Source organism: Pectinophora gossypiella, chromosome 8 (assembly GCF_024362695.1).
Source record: "Pectinophora gossypiella chromosome 8, ilPecGoss1.1, whole genome shotgun sequence".
In the NCBI taxonomy this organism is placed as follows: Eukaryota; Metazoa; Arthropoda; class Insecta; order Lepidoptera; family Gelechiidae; genus Pectinophora; species Pectinophora gossypiella.
Genome location: NC_065411.1, coordinates 11592644 through 11606286, shown reverse-complemented (window position 1 = coordinate 11606286; position 13643 = coordinate 11592644). Strand labels below are relative to the sequence as shown.

Below are 13643 nucleotides of genomic sequence, written 5' to 3'. Positions count from 1 at the left end.
TTACTTAAGGGCTTTTAACAAAATTTGTTATGCCAGCCCTATCGATCAATATTGACTAAAACTGATAAAAATCATAATATAATATGATTTTCTGCTCGTAGGCTCTGATAAAAAGGCCTCCAAGATACCTATGAACTAATTGTGTATCGTCAGATTTTTTGCCCATTTTCCTATTTGCAAAAAGACAAAAGATTCTAGGATATATTTTTGCCGGTGTTCGAAAAACCATCTAGACACCTTTTACAAATTGTTTATGTTGAGTGCTCGCTACTTTTAACGTTATTTCTGCTGACACAATTCAATCGATGTCGAACAGGAAGACTCCACTCTGATGACCACAATAACCAATACTGTGACGTGTGATCCTTCATAATTTGCGGTTTGTTACCATTTTAGGCCATACGATATTGTCCTAATACGCCATCCTTCAACCATCCATCACAAACATTTGACAGTTTTGGGATAGTGTACTGTGAATGGCTGTGCTGATTTAAGATCACCAACCTCTTGTTATTGTTATTTTTTTTAATCTTTGTTTATTGGTAGAGCTTTATAAAAATAAAAAGTTGCTTTACATGTCACACGATTGCATAAGGGGCCATATATACGTTTTTACAATAAGATTCCCATTGACATTCAGAAATTACCTTTAAACAGTTTTAAGATAGCAATTAAACAGAAACTTTGTAAAAAGGTTATTATAAGATTAGTAATTATGTTCGAGGGGGGTGAGGTAAACTTAGCTCAGACGCTGGTGGGGAGCGGGGAGTTGGCGTTCTATACCTATTATTCCTTATTGTATGCTACTTGGCCACAGGTGTTGAGAGAAACAATTTTTCACGCCTGTATGGTTTCCTTCAACTTCAAATGTAAATCAATGCTCCTAATAGTTTATAAACTTTCCCCTACACCGAAAAGTATCATTGGAGAAAATCATAAAAGTGGGTAATAAACTCCCGACAAAAAAGACTAGAAAAGATTTTTAATCACAATTTGTTTACCATGCCACTACAGTACCGGGGAGATGTTAAAAAATGTTTACAATGGGACTAGTTAAAGTTTTATAGGTCGTAAAAGGCACGAGTGCAAGTCACGATGAAGTCACGTTTGAGGTTCCGTATATATTTGCAAACAGTGTCGCGTGACTGGCCACATGTTATACAAGTCCGCACAAGTGATGGAACTTGGAATGAGTTCCGGGATGGCCCTCGATCTTGAGGTCTCGGTTATGGGAGCCGATGCAACTCAATTTGGGCAGCCGACTATCCGTAAACAACCAGATCTTATCAGTGTTACTAACAACACTGGCCTTATTTGAACTCAATTACAAAGCTCTTAAGTTTACTCTTGACAATTTATAGGCATTACAAATGTAGCGTGGGAGTTGCAAAACTAAATAGGGCCATGATCTGCGTAGGATTACGAGTAAGTAAATACAGGCAGAAAATAAATGAGTACATTTTATAATCGCATGTTTATCAACACAAAAGTAAGTAAAAATAGTAATAACACAAATCGATTATCTAACGCCTATCTTTTAGTTATGTCTGCACCGAAAATGATAATAGATAAAATAAAATTAAACAATGTAACTTGTTTAATTTTACATTTACTTACAATGTTACATTACCTATTATTTACTCCTTGGTTAGCTCTACAACAGCATGAACTATCTTAAATCAATCAATGTCTACCCTTCTATTCGATAAAAAGATGTTTAATAAATAAGCAACCGTAAACATCGATAAGGAACTGTAAAAGCGTACCAAGTTGTAAGTGCAGTATGGCGGTGCATACCGGTGTGACATGCGCATACGGCGCTGCGCAGTATCGCGCACGCCTGACGGTGCGCGCGCAGCACGTGCAATGCGCGCGGGCAAACTTCGCGTGACTGACGGCCCACTCATGAATGAAAACTATACTATCCCCCGCCTGTTGTTTACTTTTCTTTTACAAATTCCAACACCGGATACAATAAAACGAAAACATTAACAAACTTCCTACTTATGACTAACACAACATGGTTTTCATTTGTTTTATTCGATTTTCCGTGCGGAATGCTAAAAGCAAAAAACGATGAATGCAAAGTTAATAAATGTTTATCAAATTATCGAATGTTGCATGCTTGCTTTATAATTCTACTATTTCTACTACCGTAGCCTACTATAGGAAATAAGTAGACCTCTATAAATACAAACCAAAGTAATATACTTACTTCCAACTGCTGGGCAAAGGCCTCTCCTCAGCATTTGGGGTTGTAGGCAGCACTTGGGTTGATGAGGTTGGTAATTCACCTCATAACCCACAGGATAGAAGAAGAAGAAGCAATTGGGGTATAATACACGTAGCATACTCCAACACGCTTAATCTTTACACTCCTTCGAATGATAAAGAAATAAATACTGGCTACCTATATTGTGTGAGAAAAAACACAGTCACCCATATCGTTCTCAGTCAATTTGCCTGATAAACACCGACACGCCTTAGGCTAACTGGATTGCTATAGTTTAAGTAACATCCTCCGCAAAATGCATAATCTTGCATAACGACGCTGTCTTTCCAACTGCCCTAAGTGGGACATCCGGAATGAGGAGATCGTTATAAGTTTAAGCTGCGATCGTGAACACGGATTGGAACGGATGTGATTCAGAATACTCAAATATCGGATTATACTCGTTCGTTCGTGTCCGTCAGAATCGGCGGTCACGCGTATTTTACGTGTAAAATTTTTAGCGTAAGTATTTTTTATTCATTTAAGAAGACAGTGAATTCTTTGGCGAATTTTTTGAGAGAAATTACATCTGCTTATTTTATATTTGTCATCACATTTCATATATTACAGGAAATTAAATATATTTTTGTACTGTAAAAGAATTTATACATATAAAAGTCATGTTCGCTTTCACAATATTACTCATGTTAAAAAGTTCATTTAATAATTTATCGTAATTTCACAATAAAAATTATTACAATATTTTCTTCTTTTATAAAATAATTTATATTATTGATTTATTGTTTATTAATAAGAACTACTTTAATACTAGGAAAATACTTTTTTTAAAGAATTGAAATATTACGCACTCTACTTTTCATAAATGGCAAATATAAAACAAAATGTAGGTACTTACTTACCCATTTACCTACTATGTATTTGCGTATTCCATCAACGCACAGTGGAGCAGCGTGGTGGAGTATGCTCCATACCCCCTACGGTTGATTGAGGGGAGGCCTGTGCCCAGGAGTGGGACGTATATAGGCTGTTTAACTATGTATGTACGTGCACCTCGTGTGTCAGGTGTCTAATGAACATTGGTTTACAATGCAACCGCTTTGGGTTAACACTATATACACTGTGGTCTGACCTGGATTTGGGAAAATCCTCTTAGCATCTACGTATACAACGGGTAAAGGGATTTCCTGCCTAAATTCGGAATCAGTAGCCTTTAACAACGTTAATTACAGTTCATGCAACTAGTGATCACATTTCAAGACCCGCTCGGTGAACGCTGCTTAGGTGCTCCAATCAATACAAAATAATATAAGTAATCTATAATTTATCGTTACTTACATAGTTTTAAATTACTTATCCTTGTTGCTAATAAATTAAGGTCTAAAATAAACTGGGCACCTCCAGGCCTCACATAAACTTAAACAGCCTATATATGTCCCACTGCTGGGCAGAGGCCTCCCCTCAATCAAGCGGAAAGATATGAAGCATACCCCACCACGCTGCTTCACTGCGGGTTGGTGGGAGTGTTTTTTCGGCTTAACGTGCCCTCCGAAGCACGGAATCATTTTAATTTTTCGGACAATCAGGTGATTCAAGTCTGCAATGTGATTACCAAATAAAGGACAGTCTCACAAAATGATTTCGACATTGTCCCCATCATGCAGGAACGGAATTCGGACCTCCAGATCGTGAGCATAACTCTCTAACCACTAGGCATGACATAACATATCACAGCATCATGCCCGTATACACAAGGAGGTAGGCAGGTGTATATAGTACGTATATACAGTCATGAGCAATATAATGTACCCACTTTAGGACTCTGTCGCACTAACATATTTGACATTTAGTGAGACTTACAGTTCAATTTGTCAAAAAAGTAAATGTGACATGGTACCAAAGTGTATACATATTAATGCTCGTGACCGTACATCCATTCCTCGTCAGCTACGTTTAAGTCCTATTAATAACACGTGTACTTCTAGACACAAGTATCACAAAATTGTTTTCAAGCGTCATTACAAATAACATACACTAAGCTCATGACTAATTTCCAATTGTGTATTTGACTGGGTCAAAGATTAATTATAGAATTCGAATCCAGAAATAGAAGCTGGTCTAAGATGATCAAAAAACAATCTCATTTTACTTTTCGACTTATTTTCGAATTAAGTAATAATGAGTACGACGTTTGACCGCTTTTATTGATGACGTAACAGGACAATATTTCTGTACAAACTCCAAAGAAAACTTTCATTTTGACGTTTCGTAAAAAGTATATCATTTGACTAGGTTGTCAAGTAGCCAATTGGGGTAATCGGAAGTATAATGTACGCTAAATGAACTTAAATATCCACACTTCATCGAGCTTTCTGTTAGACCAACGTGATAGGTGATGAGCCGTATCGCCGTTTACAATGATCGAGACAACTATGTTAGTGAAAATTGCACTTAAGGTAAATCAATAAACTTATTGGTGCAGGGCTGGTACGTACGATTGGATCTGCACTCTCCGTTTCAGAAGCGAGCAGGTGGCATAAGACGTATACTCAGGGTTTTAGTGACACATCATCATCATCAGCCGTACGACGCCCACTGCTGGGCATAGGCCTCCCCCAAGGATCTCCACGACGATCGGTCCTGCGCTACCCGCATCCAGCGGCTTCCCGCGACCTTCACCAGATCGTCGGTCCACCTTGTAGCGGGCCTACCCACTGAGCGTCGTCCGATACGTGGTCGCCACTCCAGAACCCTTCCGCCCCAGCAGCCATCGGTTCTCCTCGCTATGTGTCCTGCCCACTGCCACTTCAGCTTTGCAATTCTCCGAGCTATGTCGGTGACTTTAGTTCTCCTGCGGATCTCCTCATTTCTGATTCGATCGAGCAGGGAAATACCGAGCATAGCTCTCTCCATTGCCCGCTGAGCGACACCGAGCCTCCTCACGAGACCCATAGTAAGCGGCCACGTCTCACTGCCGTAGGTCATCACTGGCAACACGCACTGGTCAAAGACTTTCGTCTTAAGACACTGAGTGACTTCAGTGACACACTTACATCAATTTACGCTCTAGACATACATTCATTTAAAAAGTAGTGTACAATGTTTCTACACGTTTGTGTAACTATTCCCAGACAATAACCATCTTAACCTTAGTAAGAATGTTTTGTAAACTGTTACGAACGAACACTGTGGGTGTGAAACATGAAGCATAAAATCACATTCATTGTCTACCATGTAATTACACTTATTAATTGTAGTTAAGCTAAGCTTTAGATTAAGTAATGTTGTAAAGCGTTGAGTCAAACCATTTTCAGCCCAAATACACAGAGACAGTACCGCAAACTTTGCATACTTAGCTATCTGTCTACCAGAGATTTCTGTGGGAACGAATTCTCTCTTCATACATTCGTAGGGACTATCTCAAGTAAGATATATCACGGGATGAATGGGAAAAGTTGAAACGTTCTAAGGCTTCATTGTAAGGATATTTGAATAAGTTAGGCACATACTCGTGGTGTATTACTAATAAACAGACCGAATAGTTCAGTACAATTAATGAATATATTTCAATAAGAAAACATTTTACAATCGTCTCAATGCGCGGTAAGAATTATATCTCTCAAAGTACGTAAGCTAGTGTTGGACGTTTATGAGCATAGTGATGCATCAGTCGATATTAGGTCGAGCGATTCTTTTCTATCTAACAATACATATTTTACTAACTTAATCCCTCAGTCTGGTATGCAACGATAGTCTAATAGGTTTCATATCGTAGTACTAAAAAGGAAAACCCTTGACATTACACGATAAGCTCGCTTGTAATAAAGGCTTTTATCTGTGAAGCACGGCAAACACGTGGTTATAGGTGACATTGACAAATTGGCAGGTTTTTACATCCCTTCTGAGTATTGAACTTGCATTAACACGGGCAGCGTTTACACCGTCTCGTAACATTAAATTTGTAATATCAAATTAATAAGTCATATGTTAATTTAGAAGTCATTGTGGTCGATTGAAGAGCTATTGCACATAACGGTTTTTTTTACCTACTTACTTGTAAATGAAGACGCGAATCAGCGACCATACTATTTTTTGATCTGGCCATCAATCATCATCTATAGGCCTTCCCAATGTCAATGGCCAGTATAGTGAAGTCTTAGGCCAATTTAATTTCTATTTCCGAGGTCGTAGTTTAAACTAGGTACGTTGTACAGTATTTACCGTATTTATTTGAAGTGTATTGTTAATAGATTTATCTCCAAAGTGAATAACAAAATCAAGTGTGAATAGTACAGTGATTAATGACTTACAAACTGGAAAAGATATGTTTACAAAATACATTCTCCAGTCATTGAGATTTACGTTTCATTGAGTAACATGGTGTAATCGTATTAACGGGGAATTTAAAAATTTGTCATGATGACGCATTCGAAATCGATTAAGGTAGGTTTTGGAGGAACAAGAAGTGACGTATTACCATCTGTATTTTATGTTTAACATACATATCTATTGCAAGCCCGACCAACCCTTATTTAGCCCACAACAACGGTTAAACGTGCAAGGAACCATCCTACTATTTCAGACAATCAGGTGATTCATCCTACCATGTCCTAACCAAACAAAGGATAGTCTCACGAATACCGATAATGTCGTCATAGATACTCGTATAAATTATTTACAATATTATTGGAATACGCAACGGTGTAACAATCCACCAGCTCTACTAAAAGCTCACAGATAAGATTACCGGAGGCTTTGTCAAAAATTGCACTTCGCATGATGACACACTCATAAAGTCATAACACATCGATGTGTGACCAAGTGGCATATTGATAGTCCTTTATTTATCGCCCTTTGATGCATGGCCCTGTCACAATTGCCCAAGGAAAGTTATGCGTGTGCCCCTTTAGTTAGTTAAGCAACAATATTACAAACATGTTACATAACACTACAGCCTCGTATGACCTTTAAATCCCGTTAAATAAAGTTTAAATTGTTTGAAGGGTCAACAATAACGAAATTTTTCATTGAAAATTAGCTCTAGAATCAGGAGAACTCGGAAAAAGAGAGCTTAAAAAAATATATTTATTTTTATTTCAATTTACTTAGGTACATTTATATAAAATTACGCTTGTATCCCTAACAAGGTATGTAATCAATAAAAAGACAATCCGTCATAGCTAATAATAATAGGAGATCGACTAAGATTATCCGTCCAAGTAGGTAATGCCATCTGACGCAAACTTACAATAAGTTACGTCAAAAAACAAAACCATCCAATATTGATGACTCGTATGATGAGAGTTTATTAGCACCCAGAGAGATACCAAGTTCATCATTTGCCACCGTACTTTGGTTGCAGCTCTAACATAGATCCAATTTAATTCAAAATTATGCGGGAATTTTTGTTTTCAAACGAAAAAAGCGTAGTTTGCTCAGTACTTGTAAAGGGTTTTTATACGCAACAGACAATTTTGTACGTATATAAAGATTGATATGCACAGAAGAGTATTCAGTAAGTAGGTATTGACATTTCAGAACAGCCTCAAGATGGATTATAACGGGATACATTCGCATGGTAGGTAAGTACCTTTGAGAATTCATAAAAGGATGAAAGTTACTTACTGAGGCAATAATACTTTATATTGATATCCTCCCTCGGTCCAGATTTCCAGATACAATAGTCAAACAATACTGTTTGGATTTTAAAAGGTCTTCGGGCCATAAGATTGAAGTAAAATTCGCAGTATTTCACACAAATCAGTCCTATCTAATTTGCTTTACACTAATGTTTTGCTTGCGTTAATAGTTTTGACATTTAGGTAGGTTGGAATCTATAAAATATAGATATGCGGTCATCACTCACGATAGACAAACGACTATTCGATTGGTTTCATACAGAATTACATATTATATATAATTACATCTGACCATCTTATGTGTTTGATAATTTGATACCTTAATTGCTGTTGGAAATAAAAAAAAAACAAATATAAAATAAGTAGATGAGGGAAAGGAACATAAACACTTATGCTGTCCAACCAATTTCGCGTGAAAACTTGGTGAAAACGATTGGTCACGTGACATTTTGCCCAGTGACATCACATTTCAATAAACAAAGAAACTGTCAAACTACGCGTCACTTCAAGCCACTTGAAACTTGACAGTTAAGAATTTTTTATTCATTTTGTGATATGTGATGTCACACGAAGCTCAATCATATCCGACCGTGTTTCCGGTCTTGTAATACACAGACAAAAAAAAATTGTCATGTAAAAATAAAATATTTTAAAATGATCTTAATAAAAAAAACGTATTGGATCTGTCGTTTTGGATTGGATCTTTAAACTATCATAATGAGACATATTTCCTATTTTAAAGTTACAACTGTCAAGTAGCTAGTTGTAAATTTAAAGGATCATTAAAATTAACAGTTCATTAGTATTTAAAGACGCCTTTAAAACTTGGACGCCTTTGAAAGGCTGCAACAGAAACGTGGGTACTACGAGGGGAGGTCAAAAAGTTCGCGGAATGAGGGGGAAGGGGGTCGAAATTAAACACGAAACTATTTTTCCTTTTCAATATATTCTCCCTTAACCTTAACACATTTTCCGGATCTATCAAATAATTTGTTTATTCCATCATAAAAAAAAGATTTCTCTTTGCTGTCAAAATAGGCCGAAATTGAAGACTTGACTTCTTCATCATCGCCAAATTTTCGTCCACGCAGTTCCTTTTTCATTTTTGGGAACAAATAATAATCGCTGGGGGCCAAGTCTGGACTGTAAGGCGGGTGGTTTAATTTTTCGAACCCGCATCGGTGAATGGCAGCCGTCGCAACATGGCACGTGTGGACGGGTGCGTTGTCGTGCAAAAGGAGCACACCTCTTGACAGCTTTCCTCTTCTTTTTTCCTTGATAGCCTCTTTCAATCTATCCAGTAAAGAAGCGTAGTAATGTCCCGTTATAGTCACACCACGATCTTTATAATCAATCAGCAAAATACCTTCTGTATCCCAAAAAATAGTGGCCATGATCTTTCCGGCCGATTGTGACACCTTAAACTTCTTTGGAGGAGGTGTGCCTTTTTTATGCCACTGCATCGACTCTTGCTTCGACTCAGGTTCATAGTGGTGAACCCAGGTTTCATCTCCAGTAACAATTCGGGCCATAACTTCTTCCTTATTCTCTCCACAGAGCTCTAAAAACTGGCGATAACACTCGACACGCTCGCTTTTTTGAAGTGGCGTGAGCATTCTTGGAACCCATCTTGCGCTGACCTTAGTCATCCCAAGATGTTGATGTAGGATATTTAAAATACTTGTTTCGGATACACCGACCATTGCTGCAAGCTGCTTCTTCTTCAAGCGGGTATCTTCTAATACAAGTTTCTCTACTTTTTCGATGATTTCCGGTGTGGTGGCCTCAATGGGCCGTCCGGAGCGGGGGTCATCTTCAATCGACTCTCTTCCTTGCTTGAAAAGACTATGCCACTTGTAAACCATGGTTTTACCAGGGGCAGAGTCCGCGTAAACTGCTAACAGCTCTTGAAAAATCGTCTGAGCGGATTTTCCTTGCTTGGTGAGGAACTTAATGACGGCGCGGTGTTCAATTTTCTCCATATTCGCAGAGTTCTTCCCGATTCACTTGTTTGCTGGTCGATAGTTCAAACGTTAATGACCCGATTTGCTTCAAACTTGGTACATATACTGTTAATGAGGTGTGCAACTAGCGGCTACCTGTACGAGCAAACCAACCCCCTCCAACCCCTCCATTCCGCGAACTTTTTGACCTCCCCTCGTACCTGCGCCTTAAACGTCCAACATCCTAAGTAAATACCGTACTGAGCTAAAAGCTGTTCATGCAAATCAATCGCTACTGAATTTAAACCAACACGCAATTAGGCACTTCAAATAGATTTATAATGTCTAAATATTATGCGTGATGAAAGAAAGTAGAGTCGTGACATCTGTCGGCGGGCGAGATTGCGGAGAAACCAGCTTTCTACCAGCTTATTGTATCAGAAGCGATGCACTTATTATTTTAGATTGCACCAGCTACCATCGCTATGCCATTCCGTAAGTATTCCATCCATTTGTGATTATGGACGGCTCGTTTCATTTTAACGTGTAATGACGACCATGTGAAACTCGCTGGACAGAGCGCAGGCGTAAAGAAAATTCTTAGAATGCGTTCTGCTGATTATCATGACAGACATGTCAAGCTTTTTTTTGACGTGACTTATTGTAGATTTGCCGCAAATGGCATTAACTACTTGGCCGGACAAATGGGAGTGCTGAGGACTCTCACCCGGTACAACATTTAAGACTACAGGCCTAGTTGCGTCGTCTGAGAGAATAATATTTGAAAGATTTAGACATATCAAGAAATTGGATAAAAGATTATGTTCTCCCCGATAATAATGAATGAATAAACACTTTGTTCCATACACTTTTACTTGCGAAAAAGCTTAAAGGTAAAGGTGTGTCCCTATCATTATTGATTAAAAGAATGTTTCTTTATTTAACTTATTTATTATAAAAGGACGCCACACACGACTGTGTGAATGTAATGAATACATTAACATAACAACTTACAGAAAATGTCAATGAGCAGGTAACCTGTCATATTATGGTTCATCATATCCATCTTTAAGCCTTCAAAGCAAAGCGGCTACAAGAGACAGATGACATATGTACAATAGAAATGAACAATACTTTACTACACAGAAAGAACATACAAACATATACACCTTAGGTTAACGAAAGTTTTGGCTATCCCGCAATATAAAATATATAACAATGTGAATATGAAAACGAAAATTTTATATTATGCATTCTGGGAAACTTTTTACTTGACACTTTTCGCCCGACAATAGACTTGTCACTGCGTTTTTACCACCGTAACTTTGTTTCCCGTCCCATGGAAATGCTATTTCTTCTTTGAAATCAAATTATAAACCCCTAAGTTACTTGAGGTATATCTAGCTCTATTTGTTATCCAATATGAAAAGAGTTTTTTGTTACACAAATACTGCTTTTTAGCGAACCGAACTAAGTAAATACAACAAACTAAGCATGTATATAAGCAGAACTTTACATCCTTATAGCTATTTTCATATTGCATAACGAATAGAGCTATTATATATAAAGTTTTTCTATATACTTAGTGTGTTGTGTGTTAGTTTAGCTATCACGTTTATGTAACAAAAAGCTCGTTAAAGTACGGGTTCTTAATTCATTATGCGATAGATGTACATCTGACTACCCCAATTAAAAATATCGTAATGATATGTTTATAAAGTTCTTCTATACAGATTGTAAATATATGTTTTATATATTTTTTGCCTACTCTATAGGTAATACCTCGCTATTATCGTTGTGGAGTGTTCTCTGGACAATTAGTGATTATATTTCAATAAAGATAACATTTTACAAAAGCCTCAATGCGTGGTAACAATTAGATCAGCCAAAGTACGTCAGCTAGTGTTGAGACGTTCATTAGTATAGTCATGTATCAGTCTAAAGTAAGTCTAAGTGAGCACTTAGACATAAAAAAGTACTATGTATAAACAAACAAGTGACAATCACAGCAGTGGACTTTAAAAGGCTGCATCAAAGCAATTTCTCTAAGTAAGTGCGCAACGCAAACAAATGTCAAATAGCAATTTTGCTTTTTCAGATGGATAGTTTCGATGTGGCCTTTTCGACCCCACAGATCTCAGCAGAGTACGTTGTAAGTTAGAATAACACTAGCCTAAGGCGGAGCGTTGTAAGGGCCAGGTTCAAATAGCTTTGACCCATAATTTATGCGCGAGAAAAAATGGACTATTTATCCTTGACCCAAAATATCTCAGAGGAGCTGCATGTAAATGAAGTAGAGCTGCATGCTTGTTTAGTAATGAGCAAAGTGAAAACACGAATTAATAGCTGCCTGAAGGTCAAATTGTACTTTCTACCAAGTTTAAGGGCTTAAAATTCCAGGGTTTTACTGACTGATATCAACTCTCTCCTTCGAAGTTAAGTCATCATGGCTAATCCCAATACAAATACGCTCACATAAAGCATTATTAGTATTAAATAGAAAGTGTTATTAAAAATAGGCGTGAAAATAAATCTGACTTAAGAGTACTTATTTGGGTCAAAACACTTAAAAATACTTACAATTAATTTATCCGTATATAATGGACAAAAAATAATAACAAACCATAAAATAATCACATAATACACGGTGTTAGTGACGTAACGAAAACTTTGAGAGATGGTGAATCATGGTCTGAAGACCGTTTTTAGGATTTTTCCGTCGCGAAATTTGTTATGTTCTCTTGGTCTAAATTATTATCTTCTATATTCGTTACGATGTCACTATCACACTGTATAAAATGTCCAGAGCTGCTGCTCCCCAGTAGCCTACATTTTGACATAAAAATATTTTGATTTTCAATTTAAAAAATATTTTTACGCGGAATTTGCAATGGTAGGGCTTTTGTTAAGCCCCGTGGGAGTCCTAAATACCGGATTGACTACGACAATTCCTTTTAAATGGATTTAACTTGTACCTAGGCGAGCTGAAATCTTTTTTATTTTATAATATGACTGCGAATTTGATTCTATATTTTTCTATTATTACGTCTTGACTGCAGGAGGATGATGTTTTCATAAAATATCTGTGCATGTTTGCAATACGTATTTCTTTCAGTTGGAAAGTGTCTCGTACTTAAATAAAAAAAAAAACAATATTACATTCGTTGCCTAATCAAAGCGAAGATGAATGTGGAGGAAGCAAGAGAAGTGTGTCAGGATCGAAGCAAATGGAATTCTATAGTTTCTGCTTACTCCGGTGGGAAATAGGCGTGAGTTTATGTATGAATGTATGCCTTATCAACTTAAACCTGCAAAATATTGTGATCAAATAACTACTCTAGTAATTATTTATCAGAAATAATTTTAAAACTCATGTGAAGCTTAATTTATGTAAAAAGCTTATTATAAGATTAATGATTACCTAAATGATAAAAATGTATGGTATTAAATTTGTTCCTCTAGTTATTAAATAACTTGTAATGTATACCCTCATTGATTTAAAAGATGAGTTGCTGTTGCAGTTTCTTGTCATTTCTTCACCTCAGCCGAATGCTCAGCGAAATGACGTAAATTCAAAAATGTTATATGGACCTTCAACAAGTTTCTCCATGATAATTATGTTGAATAAATGATTCTGTTTTCTGATTTCTATTAGTGTACATCATTTATGAAATAGGGTTCCTCCAGATGTTTGCATACAACTAACTGTGCCCTTTTTTAGGGGTCTAAACCAAAACGCCGTTCTATTGTCATTCGCTTTTTTTTGTGTAATTGACACCTGTGGACCAACAATAGGGAACAAACAACTATCGTTATTCTACATTATAGTTT

At 37.0% G+C, this 13643-nt stretch overlaps 1 protein-coding gene across 1 annotated transcript in view; it reads left to right on the top strand.

The window, feature by feature from the left end:
• The first annotated feature begins 1561 nt into the window (after positions 1–1561).
• LOC126368667 (28S ribosomal protein S23, mitochondrial) overlaps positions 1562–13643 on the top strand; it is a 95886-nt gene continuing 83804 nt past the window's right edge. Inside the window, exon 1 of the mRNA XM_050012760.1 lies at positions 1562–1573. The gene's annotated coding sequence lies outside the window, so the exon portion shown is untranslated. The remainder of the gene's footprint in view (positions 1574–13643) is intronic.